A 21,436-nucleotide genomic window follows, 5' to 3' on the forward strand; every position below is an offset into this window, starting at 1 on the left:
TGTTTTAATCAAAATCCCATTTCATAAAGGCAGAATAATCCCTATTCGATACTGTATGCTTGAATCTGTAATTAGATCATCTCGCTGGAGATATAACCCAATCAAGAGTGGTTAAGCTGGATTAGGTGATGACATGTCTCCACCCATTTGGGTGGGTCTTGATAAGTTTCTGGAGTCCTATAAAAGAGGGAACATTTTGGAGAATGAGGCAATTCAGAGACAGCAGAGCAGAATGAAGTAGCCACAAGAAGCAGAGTCCACCAGTTAGCGACCTTTGGAGATGAAGAAGGAAAATGCCTCCTGGAGAGCTTCATGAAACAGGAAGCCAGGAGAAGAAGCTGGCAGATGATGCCTAGAACTGCAAACGAGCAACTCATTAAATTCCCCTTTTTAAAAGTCATTCCGTTTCTGGTATATTGCATTCTGGCAGCTAGCAAGCTAGAACAAGGAGAAGAACACTGAGGTTTGGAGGAGTTGAATAAATAGTTGAGTCAGAATTTGTTGCACCACAGTTTGACAAAATCCCACTGATCCATACTGCCTTCCTAGTAGTACATGACTCACAGATAAGATTGTGCTAGCAAGAAACAGACCTCTTTTTAGCTTCTAACAGTTCTGAGAGTTATATAAAATGAAAAAAGAAAAAATGTATACCCTCCAACAAAATAGTTCACTAACTGCCTTTCATTCAAACAAAGACTGGATCCCAGAGAACATGCATAAGTATTGTAATATGAATCACATTTGTAGAGGACATTTTCATTTTCTCTGCAGCCTGAGGCAAGGGGTTGTCAGTTATTCCTTCTAAGATTGATCTTTCTGCATCAGAGATATGGAGATTAAGGATCCAGAGCATGATGACTTATGCACACATGAATTTGATTTTCTATATGTTACTAAAAATTTGGTTCACAAAGCATTCCTTCCATCTGAAATCTCAGTGCCATGGTTTCTTGGAACTTATTGATGTGCTTAGGGGTGGTTTTCTCAAGGTTGCAAATGAGACCTCCAAATTTATCAGCCCAAACTGTGTGTTAACAGCTTCCTTAATTTTAGGATGAATTCAACCAAAGACAATTTGTAATAAATTAATATTTATGAGCACATTCCTTTAGTAGGAGGTATCCCCATTTTATAGACAGTGAAACCAAGGATCAGAGAAATTGTGCAAATTGTCCAAAGTGGTAGGGCCAGAGATCAAATCAGTTTCCTGATTCCACTTTGTGTGCAGGTTTCTGGCATTTTATTGCTATGAAGCACTGTTGTTTTCATAACCTCATGTAATTTTTTTCATTAGCCTAGTGAATTGTGTGGGAATAAGGGCATTTGGTGGAGGTTTCCTCAGCTTCCATTTCTTCACCTGCTTCTCCCAGAAACTAGAGATCTTTGTTTGGAAGGCTATCCCTTCCTAGTTCTCATCTCCCCTCTCTGTATGGTATGGTGTCTCCCTTATCTCCAGAGGGTCCTGGTTGGTTTAAATTGTTCAGCTTACCCCACCTTCTGCTGTGATTTGTCAGGATGGCCATGTGAACCAGTTTGGCCAGTGAGACACAAGAGGCCAGCTGCAGGGGCTTCCAGGAAAGAAGTTTCTTCTTCCTTTGAGAGTCTCCTGCTTTTGGAAGGCATGGTGTGTAGAGGAGAGACCAGAAAATACCATTATCTTTTTTGCTACCTTGAGGAGAGGTGAGCCCAGGAGCAAAGCTGACCCACAGAAGAGGGCAAAGTAGAGAGAATGGCAGGAAATGGAGACAGAACTATGACATTGTAAGTTCTGGATCAAGTCACACCTGGACTTGTCATTTTTGCTTAATTCTGATTGAACGGACACAATATGGTCTGTCTCTTTTCATTTTGCATATAGGAAACCAAAGATTAGAGAGATTAAATAACTTCTCAAGTTCCTATACCTATAAAAAGGCATGACTAGGACTGAAAACCTGTTCCTTTATTTTATGTCCAGAGCTTCTTCAGTGGTTTTTTAAAGATGCTTTCCCCAAACTTGGGTAAAATCAATGCTTTTTCTTTCTCACCCAGGAAAAATCAGCAAACACCCACTCTATAGAAGGTTTCTGTAGGAGAAGCCAGAAGAAATTGAAAAGAACAATAAATTCTTTGTAATAGAAAGAGTATACCAAAGCCAATAGAATTGGAAAAGGCCAATCTTTGGCATTCGGAATGAGTTCTGTTAAAAATGTTGACTGATTTATTAGAAACTAGGGAGGCCATTTTAATTTTTTCTAATTAGTAGGGGCCACAAAATATTCCCATTTAGATGCCAAAGCTGTAAGGCACACAGAACCATAATAAAAATAAATTAAATCATAAATATTAACTTTAGAATGTACCTTAAATGTCATCTCATCCTATCTCTCACCAGTGGAGACACGCCTTTTACTACCTCCCTAATAGATGTTCATTCTGCCTCTGAATACCTCCACTGATGGAGATTTCACTATCTGACATAGTAACAAATTCCATTTCTAAATTGCACTGTAATCTGACTTAATTGATGAAAAATTTTAAAATGCAGATAAGCAAAAACAGCAATGCTATAGAATAATATTTTGACATATTTGCTTTTTGCTCCTCAGAATTTCTTGTAATCCTACAAAATGTCCTTTGATTTGGTGAGCAGCTTCTATGTTCTATGTTTTCTGCCTCAGAAGTAACATTACGAAGCAGAATGCAGAGAACAAAGGATTGATTTCCTGGCTCTCAGTTTCAAAAGCCTAAGTGAAGGCATAAGTAACAGATTGAGAGATAGAGATGTAAAGCCAGACTAACTTGCCCTCAAACCAAAAGAGAAAATAGTGTAGACTGAGAAAGTGTATAGAAGCACAAGAGAGAAACAAAGACAGCTTTGACATAACCATGACCCAACTTAATCAGAGTGGATTTTAATTTGTATTACTGGACTCTATAAAGAAAGGAAATTCAGTGCAGTCAATCAGAGAAAGTCATATATAGAAGCCAGAAATCAGTAGAAACCCAAAGCCAAAGAGGAGAGGGAGAGAGAGATTTAATGGAGGACTTTTGTCACCCAAATACCACTGTCTTTGGACAGTGTTCCGGGATCAGGCATAGAACACATGGGAGAAACCATGACCTTATCAACATCTTGAATTTGAACTTCTTAAGTTTCAAAACCATGGCTTGTTGTTTAAGCCAATCCACTAGGTGGTATTTTCCTAGTAGCTCTGGCAAACTAAGACACTGGCTAAAGCTACACCATGGTCAACTATCCCTGCTACCTAGCTTTGCTTGACAATTACCTGAACCTGTGAGCTTACCCAATACCCTCCAATGAATTCCCCTTTTGTGTAAATCAGTCTGAATCTGTTTCTGTTTCTTGCAACTTACCAATACAGGAATTTGTACCAAGAAGTGCACTGCAGACAGATTCTTAAGTCAGAAGAAGGACTTTGTGGTAGAAATCTGGGATTGATTATCTGACTTTCTTGGGGAGGGGTTGAGGACAGTATTCATCCTTTCAGTATTTATAGATATTCTAGAAGCCTATAGCTCACAGCATCAGAGCATCTAAATTATCACTTGTGGTCACAGGATGAAGGGTTCATGGAAAGCCAGGCTTCAGGGGACTCATAACCATTGCCCTGTGACAGTATAAAAGGCAGAGGATTTTAGGACCGTGGAATACAATGGCTGCTTCTATTGGGCCCTGAGCAGCTTATTAAAAGAGAACAGCAAGTACAAATCCTCAAATTCTCCTCACCAGCCAGGAACTTCCTATGGTGATATGAAATTATTTTCCAACCTCTAAAAGCCATATAGCTGAGAGGATTGAAAACAAATTCAAATATGACTCTGAGTTTATAGAAATACCGTATCAGTTGAGTCCACAGCACTGTCATGCTTCTTAGGAGAAAGGATTGATAGGGCAAAACTTGAAAATGGGGGTACAGGGAAGACTCAGAACTCACTGAACCTCCTGTGCCAACCAAAACATTTGTCCTCCTTTGTCTGTTACCCAAAAGAGTTACATCAAAAGGAGTCAATTCTTTTTATGTTCCAGGATCAGACATAGAACACATGTGGGGAAGATGAGTAGTAAAATATCAAATTTTGGAGGAGAAAGCCTATACAACAAATGATTTGCAAGATTTTGCCCATTTACACTTTCAAAGACCTGAGACTATATATGGAAATGAATTCGATAGGCTCTTGACCAAGGAACAGAGGAACGTACTTTTAGACCAAGTAGAAGCTATCAGTATGAATGCACTTAGCAGAGACTCTGGATTTTGTTGCAAGCTTGAGCAGCTGGGAGTAGACATTGTTGTTTGTTCAGTTAGTTGACAGATATCTGGATTCAATGGTGGCCAACACTAAACAGATTTGAGATGTCATAAATTCCTTGATATCAAGTAAAGGAAACAATCCAAAGACTCTGAGAGATAGGAATGCTGGAGTGAATTTATCATGTGCAACCTACCCTCTCACTCCATGTCTCCCAGGAGAGCTCAGACAACATTCTTTTCGTCAAAGTCTTGAGAAATACTGTAATGGGGGAGCACCAGCATCTTTGAAGAACACCGACATGATTGCTTTCTGGAAGCTGGGGATACTCATAAGAAAAACAGTTGATACCGGCTCCCTGGATTTAATGGGAATGAGAGGACCCCAGGGCAGCAGAGGCCATGCAGCAACAATTCAGTGGCAAAGGTGGTAGCTAAAAGGGAAATCCTCCCTCCCCTTGCCTGAAAGGCAAAACAAGAGCATGTGGCTTTAATCCAACCAATGAGTTTTCCAACCCAGAATTCTGAATTTGGAGCAAGAAAACCAAAAATGAAGAATGATGAGATTGCATTGGAGGATCTTAGGATAAAGAACCAACTATTCAAGCCTACGTAATTTAACTTCTAATATTTTACAAAACAGCACACTATCAAACCTTTACTATCCCTCCAAATTCATCTTGCTCTACTCTCCCACTCATTCACTAGGCTCCAACGACATTGGCCTTGTTTCAGGTGCTGAAATGTGCCCAGATTTTCCTCTCCTCACAGCTTCCACAGATACTGTTTCGTCTGCTTGAAATAGTCTTCTCCCAGCTCTTGGCCTGAAGAGCTCCATTTATGCTTCAGATTCCAGGTAAAAATGGCCCTTTCTTATTAAGCCTTTCTTTTAATGAACTTCTATTTATTTTCCTCTATATCTCTTACCAGAATGCTAATTACATTTTAATTGATGTCTGTCTGCTTATAATCCTCTAGGTTTTATGAGGGGAGGAATAATTTCTGCTATGCTCTTTGCAGTGTCTGCTGCTGCTGTTGACTTCTAACAGTGGGTCTAACACAGAGAAGGTGCTCAAAAATTATTTGCTAAATGGATGTTGTATATATGCTGTTTTGATGATTTTTCCCTGCTTGTATAATGAGACCATCTTTTCATGTCAATAAATACATAGAGTCACTTTTAATGACACCACAGTATTCTACAATAGAGAAGATGAAAATAATAACTACCTTTATTTGAGTATAACTATTTGCAAGACCCCTTTGTAAGGGCTGTGCATGCATTAATTCATTAATTTACTTCCCTGAATCCTAGGGGGTAGACGCTTGTACTACTCCCATTTTACCCTTGTGGAAACTGAGGCATAGAAAAATTAAATAACCTTCCTCAGAGTCTCATAGGCAATGTCCTGTTTATCCGGAAATTGAACCCTGGCATTCTGATTCCAGACCCTATGCTCTTAAAATCAATGTTACATTGCATGTATAATCCTCTTTCATTTAACCAATCCCTTATTGTACATTTAAGTTGTTTCTAACTTTGGGCCATGGTGAACACTGTAATTAGCTCCTTTATAATTATATCTTTACACAATTGTCCAATTATGTTTGAAAATATATTGATGAATTTCCCACCAGAAAGTTTCCCATCAGCAGAATGAGAATGCTCTTGCCCAAATCTTTTGTGCTGTTAATATTTGATAATTTAATAGAAGGAATGGAACAGTAAATGGCTTAGCAAATAAAAATACAAGATATTCAGCTAAATTTGAGTTTAAACAACTAATTTTTTTTAGTATGAATAGTTTTTTGGTATAAGTATACCCTATGCAATATTTGAGACATACTTATACTAAAAAAAGTACTCATTTATCTGAAATTCAAATTCCAATTCATCTGGGTGTCTTGTGTTTTATCTGGCAACCCTAAGGAGAAAATTAGTACATCATTTAAATGCCTCTGCCCAATTCTCAATAATTCAAATCATTACAAAATGCATTTATCAAGCAGTAACTAATATGCTGGGCACTGTGAATATAAAAAAGAATGCACAGTCTATGCTATCAACTAGTACCCGCTTTAGCAATATTAAACTATATTTAAATAATAAATACAATACAAGGTGGCAAGTACTGTGATAGAGATTTGCATGAGAGCATCAGCAAGAGCCATCGAAGGCAGGATGAAGGAGGCAGAGAAGGATTTCTAAAAGACTCTTATAAGGTGAATAGAATTTAGCTACCCTAAGGAATGGTCGGGTATTTCGGGCAGGTGGGAGTGCATAATCAAAAGCAAAAAGCTAAAAAGGAGCACTTTGTACGGACAAGTACTATGTGTTGCCATTGCCCAAAGTGTAAGGCAAGTAGTGATGAGAGCTGAGCTTGGGGATTTAAATAGGGGCTGAATTACAAAGGGTCTTATATGCAATGTTACTGAATAGACCAAAAATTTTAGCAGGACAATGACATGAGTAGATTTGCATTGAAAGCAATCACTTTGGTGGCTGACTAGAGGACAGATTTGGGGGAAATAAGGCTAGAGCCAGAGAGGTCATATCATTGTAATATGGTAGAAAGGAGTTTGATACATTTTAGGCAGTAAAGTTGGAAGGAGAAGGTGATTTATTGGATTTATTGGAGTGTATTAGATAGAGTTCTCCAGGGAGACAGAACCAACAGAATATATAATTTGAGAGAGAGAGACAGAGACAGAAATTTATTATAGGAATTGACTCATGGGATCGTGGGGATTGGCAAGCTCGAATTCCGTAGGACAAGCTGCAAGTTGGGACCTCCAAAGAAGGTTTTTAAATTCTCCCGAGAATCTGGTTGGCTGAAGTAGAGACAGAAATTCTTCCTTCTGACTGTTGAAATCATCAGTTCTGCCTTTAAGGCCCACAACTAATTGGATGAGACTTCTCTCATTGCTGAAGGCAATCTCCTTTTTTGACTGTAAAAGTAATCAGCCATAGATACAATCAACTGACTAATGATTTAAATCCATGAAATACCCTCACAGTAACAACTAGGCCTATGTTTACTTGACCAGACAACTGGACACTGTGACCTAGCCAAGTAGATACATAAACCTAACCATCACAAGGAGCGAAGGAGAAGGAGTAGATATAAGAGCTAGATGCCTGAGAGTGTCACCAGCTGACATCTAGAATCTGAGTAAAGATCTGGTTTATCGTGGAAGGTGAAGATTATCAGCTTTGGATCATTTAATTTGAAGCAGGTGTGGGGCATTTATGAAGAGATTTATAGAGAATTGTAATAATGAGTATGAAGCTCTACAGGATCTGACCCAGGCTGATACATATTTGGGAGCTGCCAGCAGGTTTAAGCTCGGAGACAGATAAGCCCACCTGGGAGAGTGGAAAGAATGAGAAGAGCAGTAGATAAGTATGGAACCTTGAGGAACACGAAGACTTCTGCCAAAAGGAGAAAGAGGAACCCAGGAAGGAGAAGACAATGAGCTATCAAAGGAGAGTTTGGAGGCAAAGGGGGCAATAAGAGCAAAAATGGTCATGAGCACAAATGTCACTGGTGTCCAATGCCACAGAGCCATCAAGGAAGTTGACTGAACATGTCCACTGAATTTTTCAATAAGAAAGCCATTGGCGACCTTAGCCAGAGTTGCAGAAACAAAAGTCAAATTAAAACGGGTCGAGTATCTCAGCCTGGGTTCCCATAAAACAGGGCCTGAAGCAAAAGCTTACACATTAAAACGTTATTGGGGCAGCTTTATCCAGTGTATGGGTAGATGAGTAATAAGATAACACATGCATAAATAACAATAATAACAGGTTGGGAATATGGGGGAAATACCCCTAATGTAAACTACGGACAATAGTGATTAATACTACGATTAGTACTACTTTAATAATCTTTCATCACTTATAACAAATGTAACTACTGTTGAAAAATAGAATTACGAAAAAAGTGCATTCGTCAATTGTAATAAATTTTCCTTACCAATGCAAAAGTCGGTGGTGGGGAGGTGTATGGGAATCCCGTATTTTATGCACGATTGTCCTGTAAACCCACAACTTCTCTAATAGAAGTCATTTTTAATTAAAAAATATGTTATTGGAAAGGGCAATCTGAGAATGAGGCAGGCAAGTCAGTGAAGCAAATATGAAGCGTGCATTACAGAGATGGCCACAATTTCATAAGCAAGCATGATTTGCCTCATGAGACATCCTCAGAAAGTCTGAATAAATGACTGGATCTCAGAACAGATCTATCCAGCCGGGAAGGTAGAAGGACTTAACTTCTGTACCCTGTCTTTTCCCCATATCCCATCACTTCACAGGGTCTTAACACCCTGCCACATCAGCATTGCCTCACCCAGCCTCTCCGGACGTCACTCATTAGACCAGAACCCCAGCAGACCCCGCCCCGTTGAGCTACTGCGCAAGCGCAGATGTTTCTCTTGACACGCAGGTACTGTGGGCCTGGGTCCTTGAGCACTGGAACAATGGTGGGGTGCGGGTGAGGGTGGGGGTGGCAGGGCGGGCAGAGCAGCCTGGCCCCACGACTCCAGGAAGAATAAGGCGAGAGCACAGGTCTAGGGTGATGCATGAGCTGATTCTGGCACAAAAAGCAATCAATGGAGACGAAACGGTAACAACAAATAGAGACTCATCTTTGGAGTAATTCGTAGGAAGTGGAGAAGAGAAGCCGGGCTCTCCTTAGAGACAGGACTGAAATTCCCTTTACTTCTCTTATTCTGTCCTCTGGAGCTACAAGTCAATTCCTTTTTCCATAACATCTCTTCAGCTACGTGAAGGCAGCTCCCACATGTTCTTGGTATTCTCTCCTGGGTAAACATCTGAATTTATTCAAATACTTTTCTCGTGACATGGTTTCCACAGCTTTTGCTCTTCATGTCTCCGCTGGATAAGCTCTATGTTATTGTCTGTTTTCAGATGGAGTTGTTGGGGTAGTCACAGCTCAATGGAGACGAGAACAGCCGATTACTTTCCTGTCCTGGACGTTATTAGCACACCCTCAGATAAACTGGTTACCTCAGCGTCCATGTGGCCCTGTCTCATTAAGGAGGTAACTGAGGCACTCTTGTCCAGAAAGCCTCAGAGCATGTTAGTTAGTGGCCAGGAAGCTGGGGTTCTGCTGCTGCAATGAGGAAGTGCTAGTCCCTTCAGACAGCCTGAAGGCAGTTATTCTCTGTGAAGAAATTATAAAGCAATTCCTATGTTCCAAGGGCCGTATATAGACTGATTCAATCTTCCTAACAATCCCCTGAGATAGGTTCTATTCTTGGTCCCATTTTAAAAGTGAGGAAAATGGGGCTCAGGTTAAGTAACAGATACTTTTCTTAGTGAGAGATTTGTATTGTTAATGAAGAAGGGTTTTTATCTGTATTGTTACTTTCTTCTCTTAGCAGGTAATCTCACTTTCTTTGGTTTTAAAACATTTAGTCCTTAGCTGAGCTTGAAGGTCTATATATTTTTTTGTTATCTGTCTGGTATTTTACTTTTGGACATGGGAAAAAGCTCCAAGTAGAACCTTGGTACCAAAACAACAAGTAAAGTTATGGTCTTTCTGGAAACTTTTCAGGGTTTGAGGATAGATGCATAGGATATCTAAAGACCATAATAGACAATGAGAGGCTATATCAAAAGACACTCCCCCCCGAATGAGGGGAAATGCCCTGACTCTGTTTAGGGTGGTGGCAGGGGACTGGAACTGTGAGAAAACTGTGAAGTGATGCAATGAAGAAGGGACTTTATGATTTACTTAAGCCTTGGCCAAAGAGACCTGATTTTAATCTAGCTTATATGACATTTGTTTTAGTTTACTAAGCTGCCCAAAGCAAATACCGTGAAGTGGGTTGGGTTAACGATGGGACTTTATTCACTCGCAGTTTTGAGGCTGGGAAAATATCAAGATCAAGGTATCACCAGGGCGATGCTTTCTTCCTGAAGACTGGCTGCTGGTGATCCTGGACTCCTCTGCCACATGGTCTCCCCCTTCTCTTCTGGGTTTTGTTGATTTCAGCTTCTTGCTTCCCCAGCTTTCTCTCTTTATCTGAATTTCATTCCCTTATAAAGACTATGGTAATAAGATTAAGACCCATACTGACTGAGGTGGATCATACTTTAATGGAAATAACCTCGTCAGAAGGTCTTACAATGGATTCACACCCACAGGAATGGATTAGATTTAAGAGTTTTTGGGGGGTACATACAGCTTCAAACTACCACATGCCAGAAGCTGAAATAGGCAAGGAAGGATTATCCTTAGGGCCTTCAGAGGGAGAACGGCCCTGCTGACACTTTTGAACTTCTAACCTCCAGAATCGTGAGAAAATAAATATCTGTTGTTTAAAGCTACCCAGTGTGTGGTACCCTGTTACCAGAGTCCTAGGAAACTAAACACAATCATCATCACCACCATGAATCTCATAGGGTTGTTGAATGGCCCTTAATGAGTTACAACAAATAAAAAGCATTCTACACATCTTGGAACTAACCACTTTTGTTATCAAGACCCTGTCTCCCTCTCTAACCTCATTCTTCCTTCTCTCGTGTCTCTTCTATGTCTCATTTCAGGAGTCAGCTCTTCAACTTTTTCTGACCATCCCTTTACGGCTTGGACACTTCTGCTCAGAGCTGCCTGGGACCATGTGCTTACCCTGTCAAAACACAGACCACATTGTGTTATAAATGCCTCTTCATGGCCTTTGCCACCAGACTGGCTGAGGGCAGGCATCTTTATAACTCTGCATTCTCAGCTTCCATTTCCTTTTCCCTTTCTCTGAAGCCCAAATATTTGCACCAGTGGCTGCTCAATCAGTGATGTTCAGCCAGACCATTCTCTAAACTACTCAATCATCTTCCATCATTGCAGAACCCCAGATGGTCACCAGTCCCCAAACTCTACTGTCAGTAGCTTCCCAAACACTGAGAGTTCTCATTTAACCTCAAGGCCTGCAAATGAATTTCCTTTCTCAGATCCTTTTCATCATCCCCACCAGTCTCCATAGAGCGAGTCTCTGGCAGCAACTCTGTCCTTCTCCTCCTCCCAGGGAACTCTATTTGGGGTATCCCGTGGCCATCAGCCCAAACCATTTCTCCTCATCTTTCTTGCAGAAACTCCTGCTCTCTCAGACCATTAGGTTTCTGAAATACATACATCAGGCCTTTTGGAATTGTTTGAATTTAAGCTGGGGCCTGCTACTATATGTAGTTTTGGCTTCTGGGGGGCCATTCTTACCGCCCTCATTCACAATTTATTGGAGGATTCTTTATTATCATCCCCATATGACAGGTATATCCTAAGTTTCTCTCCAAGTTAATCTAGATGCTGACCTTGCTGTGACCTTTCACCAGCACGGATGACTGGTCTAGCTTTGCATCTACACAAACCAAGTCCTTACATTGCTCCCTGGCGTGTTCCACTCTCAGCTCCTTACTTAGCACCTAAGTTCCTCTGAACGTGGTGTCCTGTTTTTGCTTCTGTTTCTCTCTGGGGCCAAGAGTTTGTAGGATTTATTCAAAAGAACTTTGGGGTCTGAAAAACTTGGCTTGGGATCTCAGCCTATTGGACTTTAACTTTCTTATTTAATTTACTGTATCCTGTGATGAGTGGATTATCATCTTTTTTTTTTTTGCATGGGCAGGCTCTGAGAATCGAACCTGTATCTCCCTGGCAGGTGAGAATTCTGTCACTGAGCCACTGTTGCACTGCCCATCACCTTTTTTTTTTTTTTTTTGATATATGAAAAACTATGGGCATAGAAAGGTTAAGTCATTTTCTCAACATTACCTAGTTAATTAGTGGGTAACCAGGATTCAAATTCTGGCTCCTGTGATTTAAAACCCACATTCTCTCTGCCTTGTTGCTTCCATGTAAACACAGTGCATGGACCCAGGGTAAGCCACTTCAGCTTTATGAGTTTCAACTTCCTCATCCTAAAATGAGGTTAATAATAAGTTAATAAATGCTACCACTCCAGACTGTTGTGGCTATTAAATGAAATCATGCAAATTGGGCACCTAGCCGGAGCCTGACAACAACTGTGAGGAATATTTCATCCCCTCTTTGTTGTTTCCATTTAGGTAGAATTTTCCAAAGTCTTAGCAAGTGGGGAGCATTGTAGAAATATCTATTGTATCAGCTAAGGTGGGCTAGAAGGAAGTGTTTTGCGGAAGCACAAGTGAGTGAGGGCTCTTTTCTCCAGCCATCAGGTTGAAATGGGCAAAGTCCTCATGGGCACCCAGGAAACTCCTTTCCACAAACCAGCAACCAAGATATAGTCTACCTAGCAGAATCGTTTGGGATGTGCCCATGGTGCCTGGGAGACCAGCTTGGTGGAGTCTACAGCTGGGTGGAGACCACAGTTGGGATGTGAGAAAGAGGTGGCTGTCCACGGGCTCAGCAACTATTTGGGATACGTGTTTTTTTGGATAAAGCTGCTTTTTGGCATTCCATATCTCCCCACCCATCTGAGCATGCCCACGGCCCTGCTCTGAATTATGAGGACAATAAATCTCCATCACAAAGTTATTGCCATAATTTATCAGTCCTTGTTGCTCAATGGCCAAGTAGTTAATTTTAAAATGAAGTGGGGCTGTTTTCATTAATACCCTTGTGCTAACTACCTATCAAAACACTCAAAGACAATTAATACCATGTTGCTGAAATGCTGAACCAATAAATATCTCTGGTCTTGGCTTGTCTCTAGCAGAAAAAAGATGTTAGAGTCCCCCCACCCCATCCCCTGCCTTGTTTTAATAATCTTCTCCCAGTCTCTTCCTCTCCATAGCATCAGACACATTTATATTTAAGGATGAGATTAAATAGCCGGACCAGCCCATAACATGAATTTAAAAGGCTGTTGTTTCATGACATTTAAGTAATGCCTTCAGGATATTGTGGTAATGACGATATGCCTGAAAAGAAGACGGAACATTTCTGAGGATGATACATCATCAATACCAAAGGCTTTTGGCTTCAGAAGCCTTCTGGAAAGCAAATGCCTGACATCTGATTGGGGCTGGAGTCCAGGTTGATCAGTCTTGAGAAGTGGGTGGGATTTTGGAGTTCACATTTCTCACAGGCTCTAAACCTTTTCTGTAAAGAACATTCTGGAATTTGACAATTCTGGAGCTACATCAAGGACTCGTAGCATGTAATCATTTGCTGTTTTATTACGGCATGACTTTATACCTCATGTGGAGGCTGGTGTAGAAGTGATTTCCTCACTTTCGGGGGAAGCTTGGTAACTTTCCTCACCCTAAGCATCATCTGCATCTCCTTCAATCATTTCCTCATGACCATTTACTGTGAGCCTACTGTGTGCTAAACACACCTTTAATATTTTCTAGTGCCAACATTATTTACACAGCAACTCTTATGAGATAATACAAATTTAGTTTCTTGATGGAAAACAGAAATCCGGATGGAATTTTTAAAAAATTGAGTAACACCTTGTTATATTAAAAAAAAACATGGTTAGTCTTTGTGTACTCATCTGCCTGCTCATTTCCTCATAGAAGGCTATCCTGTACCCACCATTCCAGCATTTCATAACTGCTCAATCATTGCATGCAGCCCCAGGACCCTACTGATACATGTGTGCTGCATTTTAAGAACGTACCATAGTTTGTTTAACCAGCCCTCCGTTTTGAATACTGAGGTTTTTATTATTATTATTATTATTATTATTTTACTCTTTTTTATTATTCACAGCACTGTGGCTCTTTGTCTGGTACTTCTTATTACTAGATCCCAGGGCACACCCTTAAATATTTCCTTGGGGTGAATTAAGTGAAGTGTTATTTCTAGATCAAATCATATAGACATTTTTACAGTTATTTACACACATGGGCAAACGGCCCTCAAAATGTATCCAGTTTATTCTCCCAGATACTCATTTCTTCCGCCTTGTGAAGACTCGCCCAGTTTCCCACGATCAAATTAAGGAGAACGAGATCTGGCCTGCGCTGTATTGTTAACCTGGGCAGCAGCCTCCGTCCTCCTGCCCAAGGCTTCTTCCCTCCTCCCACCCCCACCCCCATCCCCACCCCTGGGCACTGCAACCCTTCCCTCCCACTGTTCCAGGGCTTTTTCTCTATAAATTATCCTTTCCTCTAGAAGCTCTTTCCACAACATTTAAAAATGCTTGTCTTTTGCATATTAAAGGGAAAAAAAATCCTTTGGAGAATGACCCTTATATAGAAAACCTTTTCTACTGCTGCCCTCTAAATTTCTGTCACTTCTAACAGCCAAGCTTCTTGGTTTGCTCCACGCCTTCCAGTTTTCTTACCTCATCTCACTCCACAACCCACTGCAATGTGGTTTCCACTCCCACTTTGGGAGACGGCTCCCGCGGAGGTTACAAATGATCTCTATATTACAAGCTGTATTAGGAACAGAAACGACAGGAGAGGTGTGTAAATATTATGAAATTTTATAAAATTGTCTCACGTGACTGTGGGGATTGGTAAATCCAAATTCCATAGGGCAGGCTGCAAGCTGGGAACTCCAATGAAGGTTTTTGATGAATTCCCCAGGAGAAGCTGGTTGGCCAAAGCAGGGATGGGAATTCTCTCTTCTGACTGCTGAAATCATCACTTCTCATTTCAACTGTTTGGATGAGATGCGTCTCATTGTTGAAGGCAATCTCCTCAGTTGATTGTAGACGTAATCAGCCACAGAAACAATCAACTCATTGTTGATGTAAGTCCATAAAATATCCTTGCAGTATCAATCAGGCCGCTACCAGCTTGACCAGACAACTGGGCACCAGCACTTGGCCACGTTGACACATGAACCTGCACCCTAACCCAAGGAGCACTGTGCCCTGAAACACATCGGCACTGAGCATATGCCATAGGAATATTTGCTGTTCCTATTATAATGAACTGAATAAGAGGTGACAGTTCAGTCTGCCAAAGTAAGGTATAGGATAGTAAATACACCCATATTCTTTCTTTTTAAAAAAATATTGGGTGCACAGGTTCACTGGTAGAATGCTCACCTTCCATATTGGAGGCCCAGTTTTGATTTCCGGACCATGCACCTAAAAGAAAAAAAGGATTTTTTCAAGATATTCATAAATATGCATACCTATTCTAGATTATTTGGAAAATCCAGTGTGATATTTTGGTCAATTTCCTTCAGGTCTGTTTTTTTTTCTATGCAGAGATGGTTTGCACACTACGGTTGCCAGCATGTTCTCTGTACAATTATTTTGTATATACACTTTATTTATTTATTTATTTATTTATTTATTTATTTATTTAGGTAACATTATAACCCAGGCTTCTTCTGACTAGTCAGGTTACTGAAAAGGAGCATGTAGCTCATTGGTCTTCCTGATTCTCCTTTTGGCTTCCAAGACCCATGTTTGAGGCCCAGTTTCTGACAGTACCTTGGCCTTCATGAGAATCAAAGGCAAGTAGGACAAAAAGGGCCCCTGGACTGGGAGCCTGGCACCCTCACTCCAGATGTCCCCATTCTGAAGACTGAGGGCTCCTCAGCAGTTGGCACTGATGTGGAATGCCATTCAGAAAGAAAGGTGCATCTGGCAACAGTTCTTGCAGCGTGCCCTGGTGTGGGTGAGGGCTTTGGAGGGGAGATGCTCCTCCACATGGGCATGGGCTATCATACCCAAGCCTGGGTTACTTGTAGGACACTGCTTCATTGCTTCACTCAACCCCACCAGCTGGGCACCCTCAGCATCAGCATTAGATGCTGCACTGTGATCTCACTTTCTGCTCTCCTAGCACCTGAGGCTCTCTCTTTCTTTCTTGCAAGCTCACTCATACAATTACTTTCCTTAGGTTGTATTTTGTCTAGTATCTCTAGTTGTGGAAGGTATGTGAATATCCAGGTAGTCTAGCCTGTCTTGTGTTTTAAAGGGTTAGCATTGTGAAATATAACACACATATAGGCAAGTACACAAAATAAAACAACTCAATAATATATCAGAAAGCAAACATTCATGTAACAAGGGAAGAAGTAGAACATTTTCAAAAAGCCCACTCATTGCTTACTCTTTCCCTTTCCAGTGTAACCACTATCTTGACTTTTTAAATAAACGTCATTTAAGTAGAATTCATAGACTGTATATATATATTTGTCAAGTCTGTGTTTCTTAATTGGCAGATGTTATAACTTTTAATGTAGTCAGATGATCCATTTTCCTTTATGAGTGGTCCTTTATATATAACTTGCTTAAGAAATCCTTGCCAGTCTAAGGTCATGAGGCTATTCTTCCATGTTATCCTTTAGAAGATTCATTGCTTTTGACTTTTTTTTTAATATTATAATATATCTGGAATTTCTGTTTGTGTATGGTATAAAGTAAAGGTTAATCTGAGGTGTTTTCTTTATGGAAATCCAGCTGTTGGGTACTATTTATTAAAACGACTAGACTTTTCTTAATGTTTTGCTGTCACTTATAAGTTGTCCTTGGTCATAAATCAAGCGTCCACAAAAGTGACAATCAATTTCTGGTCTATTGTCTATTCTTGTACTGGTAGCATAGTCTTGATATATGTATGGTAGTGTAGGTTTTCCTACTTCATTCTTTTTCTTCAAGATTGTCTTAGCTAGTCTTAACTCTTTATCTCTTCATATAAATTTGAGAATTAACTTGTCAATTTCTAGACAAAACAAAACTGCATTTAATTGATAGCTCAGTCTTAAAAGGATCAAAAGATTTTACAATATTGAGTTTTACTAATCTATGAACATGGTATATATATCTGTTTATTTGGATGTATTTACTTACTCTTAAAAATGTCTTTCACTTTTGTTAGGTAATGCCTGGGGTTTTTATTTTTTTGCTACTTTTGAATGTAACTCCTTAAAAATTTTCCTGATTGTCTGTTGTAGCATGTAAAGAGGTAACAGATTTTTTTTTTTCTTTTTTTTTTTCTTTTTTTGCATGGGCAGTCACCAGGAATCAAACCTGGGTCTTCGGCATGGCAGGTGAGAACTCTCTCACTGAGCCACCGTGGCCCGCCCAAGGCAACAGATGTTTTAATTACTGATTTTATCTAGAAGATTAACTAATATTGCTTATTAAATTTAATAGTTTATTTGGAGATCCTTTGGATTTTTTTATACTTAGAATAATAGCATCTGTGCAAATGAGGTTTATTTCTTTTTTCAAAACTTAGGCTTTTTAATTCTTTTCTTGCCTTACTTCCCTGGCTAGGCCCTAACTATGTTGTTTTTTATAAGTGGTGGCCACAGACGTCCTTTTGTTGTTCCTGATCTCAAATAGATAGTTTTATTTTCAATATTTTACCGTTAAGTGTGATGTTTGCTGTAGTTCTTTTAAACATCACTTACCAGACATTAATTTTTTAAGAATTTATTTTAATCATGTATGAAAGTTTTAAGCACCTTTTCTACATCTATGGAAATATTCATTAGATTTTTCTCCTTTATCTGTTTATATGAAGAATTATTTTTGTGTCTGAATGCTAAATCAATCTTGCATTTCTGGAATAAAACTGAACTTTTACAGTCAATCTGGATCCAGAGTTTACATTTTATTTAGGATTTTTGCATCCCTGTTCATGAATGCTACTGGACTGTTCTGGTGATTGAACTCTGCCCCTAGGAAAGACATTCAGGTCTTAAATCTAATTTCTGTGGATGTGAACCTATTTATCAATGGGATCTTTGAAGATGCTATTATTAGTTAAGGGGTCTACTTATTTGTTAATGGGATTTTGAAGACCTATTTTAGATGAGGCCAAATTGAATCAGAGTGAGCCTTATTCCATATGACAGCAGTCCTTATGAGGAGTGGAAAATCTGGACAGAGACAGAGACAACTGAACAGAACGTAAAAGCCAGGAGAAGCCATAGGACCAGGGCAGGTATGTAAGCCAAGGAACCCCAAGGATTGCAACAACACGGCAACAAACTGCTACAGACTCCAGGAGCAAGTATGGCCCACCAAGAACTAGATTTTGAACTTCTAGCCTCCAAAACTATGAGGCAATAAATTCTCATTGCTTAACCAACACATTGTATAGTATTTTTCATAGCAGCCCTGGCAAACTAAAACAACCTATGATTTTTCCTTCCTGGGGTGTCCTTGTCAGGTTTTGGTATGAAGCTAAAATAGATGGCCTTCTCTTTTTAATGTTCTTTAAAAGTGTAGTGCAAGTTTATTTTTCTGCATTTGTTTTTGCATCCTTCCCCTTCTGTTGCCACTGCTATTGTTACCTCTTACCTGTAGGAGCTTCCTAATTAGTCTCCTTTGTTCCTGGGTCTCTAGCTCATTTTACACACTGCCACCTGTACTTTGTAAAAGTAGAGAATCAATCATATCACTCCCCTGATTAAATGCCCTTAATAATGCAACTGACTATTCAATTAAGTCCAGACTCCCTAGTTTGGATTTCAAATCCAGTGTGATCTGCCCCAACCTACCTTTACACTTAAACGTACTATTTTAAAAATAGTTTTTCTCCTTTCACGTGCAGCCAAATTTAATAATTTCTTGAACTCACTCTGCTATCTTATACTTCCTATGCCTTTGCCCTTTCTGGTTCCAATCTTCTCAGCATTGTTTAGATCTGCACTGTCCCACGGATGCTACTAGCAACCTGGGGTATTTAGTACTTGGAATGTCAGTAGTCCAAACAGAGATATGCTGTTAAGTATGAAATACCAGACTTCAAAGACTTAGTACCAAACAACAAAAAAGTAAAATAGCTCATTAATTAATAATTTTTAATATTGATTACATATTGAATTTATATTTTGGATATTGTAGGTTAAATAAAATATTACGGTTATTTACACCTATTTCTCCATTTTTTTTCATGTGGCTATTAAAGAGTTTTAAATCACACAAAAAAAGTGTGGTGAACTATTAACCTCATTTCTTCGTTAATTGTTTAGTACAAATCATTGGTGAAATCATTAGAGTTTGAGGTTTTCTTGGTGGGAAGGTTTTTAATTTCTTTCGTTGTGATAGCTCTATTCAGATTTTCTGTTTCATCTAGTTTCAGCTTTTTAAGAACTTTGTGCATTTGTTCAAAATTTTCAAGTTTATTTGGATAAAACTGGTTTATAAATTTATCTTATAATATTTTTAACGACTGCCACATCAATAATTATGTTCCCCTGATATTGCTTATTTGTGCCTTTTAGTTCTTTTTTTTATGGGCCATTTCTCTCATAGTGTTTGATTTTATTATTTGCTTTAAGTTCCAACTTATGGTTCTGTGATATCTGTTGTATGTTTGATCCATTTTTTTTTTCTTTATCTTTTCCTTATTTCTACTTTATCTGGGTGTAATTTAGCAGGTTTTTTGTTTTGTTTGTTTTAGTAAATTCTTGAGTTGGTTGCTAAGTACAATGGCTTGATCTTTTATTATTTGTTAACATGCACATTCAAAGCTATACAATTTCATGTAAGTATGGTAGAGCTAAATACATTAAATTAAAAAAATTTTAAATATTTTAAATTTACATTCAGTAAAATGTACTCTTTTTTTTTCTTTAACATGGGCAACCACTGGGAAATGTACTCTTTTTTGAAGAAGTATCTGTTCCAATCTTTTGCCTGTTTTTAATTGTGTTTTTTTTTTAATTGTTGAGTTTTGAAGTCTTCATATATTTTGGATTCAAGTTCTCTGTCAGACATATTCTTTGAAAATATTTATTCCAGCCTGTGACTTATCTTTTCATTCTTTTAATAATGTGTTTTGTCAAGCAAAAGCTTTTAATTTCAATAAAGGCCAATTTATCAATTTTTATAGATCATGTTTTTGTTGCTATATCTAATAACTTTTGTATAATTCAAGGTCACAATTTTATTATAGAAGTTTTGTAATATTGGATTTTTCATTTAGTTCTATGATCCATTTTGAGTTAAATTTTGTATAAAGCATGAATTATACATAGAAGTTATTTTCTTTTCTTTCTCTTCCTTCCCTTTTTTTCTTCCTTCTTCTCTCTCTCTTCCTCTCTCCCTTCCTCTCTCTCTTTCTCTCACTTCATATCTCTCTCACTTTCTTTCTTTCTGCATATAGATGTCCAATTTTTTCAGGACTGTTTGAATAGACCATACTTTTCCCACTGAATTGCCTTTATACCTTTATCAAAAAGCAATTGACTGCATTTGTGTGAATTTATTTTGGAATACTATTCCGTTCCATTGATCCATATATCTGTTCTTTTGCTAATATTATATTGTCTTTATTACTATGGATTTATACTAAATCTTGAAATCTGATAGCATGAGACCTCCAATTTGGTTCTTCTTTTTCAAAATTATTTTGCTTAGTCAAGTTCCTTTGCCTTTCATTATAAATTTTGGAATTGAATTGTTCATATCTACTAAAAGTTGGGCTGAGATTTTTGCTGAGATTGCCTTAAATATACTGGGAAAATTGACATCTTAACATTAGTTTTCCAATCAAAGAATACAGTGTATCTTTCCATTTATTTAAGACTTACTTGATTTCTTTCATCAATTTTTTTTTAGTTTTTAGCATACAGATCCTGAGTATATTTTATTATATTTATAACTAAATTTGGGGGGGGGGCACTATTATAAGTAGTACTTAAAAACTGAACTTCAGTTTTCATTACTGTTACATAGAAACAGAATTGATTCTTGTCTATTGACCATGTATCCTATGACCTTGCTAATATCATTCATTAGTTCTAGGAAATTTTTTTTGTAGATTCTTTGGATTTTTCATTGACAGTCATGTAGTCTGTGAACAAAGACTTATGTTTCTTCAGTAACAGTGCTATGCTAAGTCATATTTGAACCTGAGACAAAAGGAAATATCAGGATTAGTGATTTTTGCATTAATTTTGATTTTTAAAAAATGTTGCATTAAAAATTACTTGTTTTGATTACTGAGTTTTGCGACCCTTTATATTTTGCAACTTAAGTACCTCACTTGCCACCATCCTAAACCCTGTCCTTGGTCTACTTCACCTCAGTTGGGAGCCGGTGTCAAGGGTTGCTGTTGGTCAGAAGGGCAAGATAAGGAGTTGGGAAAGGCCCACATGATGAGTATCATAGCTCCATGCACCTGTTCTCCAGCCATGACCTTTTCTCCTCACCTTAGCTGATAGGGACTCTGAGTTAGAGAAGTTACCAAGTGTTCTAGTTTGCTATCTGTCAGAACGCAACATACCATCAACGAAATGGCTTTT

At 38.8% G+C, this 21,436-nt stretch overlaps 1 long non-coding RNA gene across 1 annotated transcript; it reads left to right on the forward strand.

Moving 5' to 3' along the window:
* The first annotated feature begins 4,553 nt into the window (after window positions 1-4,553).
* On the forward strand, window positions 4,554-9,580 carry LOC143662847 (uncharacterized). Its single transcript, XR_013165620.1, has 3 exons — window positions 4,554-5,112; window positions 8,574-8,704; window positions 9,190-9,580. It is a non-coding gene; the product is annotated as an uncharacterized LOC143662847 (long non-coding RNA).
* Window positions 9,581-21,436: the final 11,856 nt, after the last annotated feature.

Source organism: Tamandua tetradactyla, chromosome 2 (genome assembly GCF_023851605.1).
Source record: "Tamandua tetradactyla isolate mTamTet1 chromosome 2, mTamTet1.pri, whole genome shotgun sequence".
In the NCBI taxonomy this organism is placed as follows: Eukaryota; Metazoa; Chordata; class Mammalia; order Pilosa; family Myrmecophagidae; genus Tamandua; species Tamandua tetradactyla.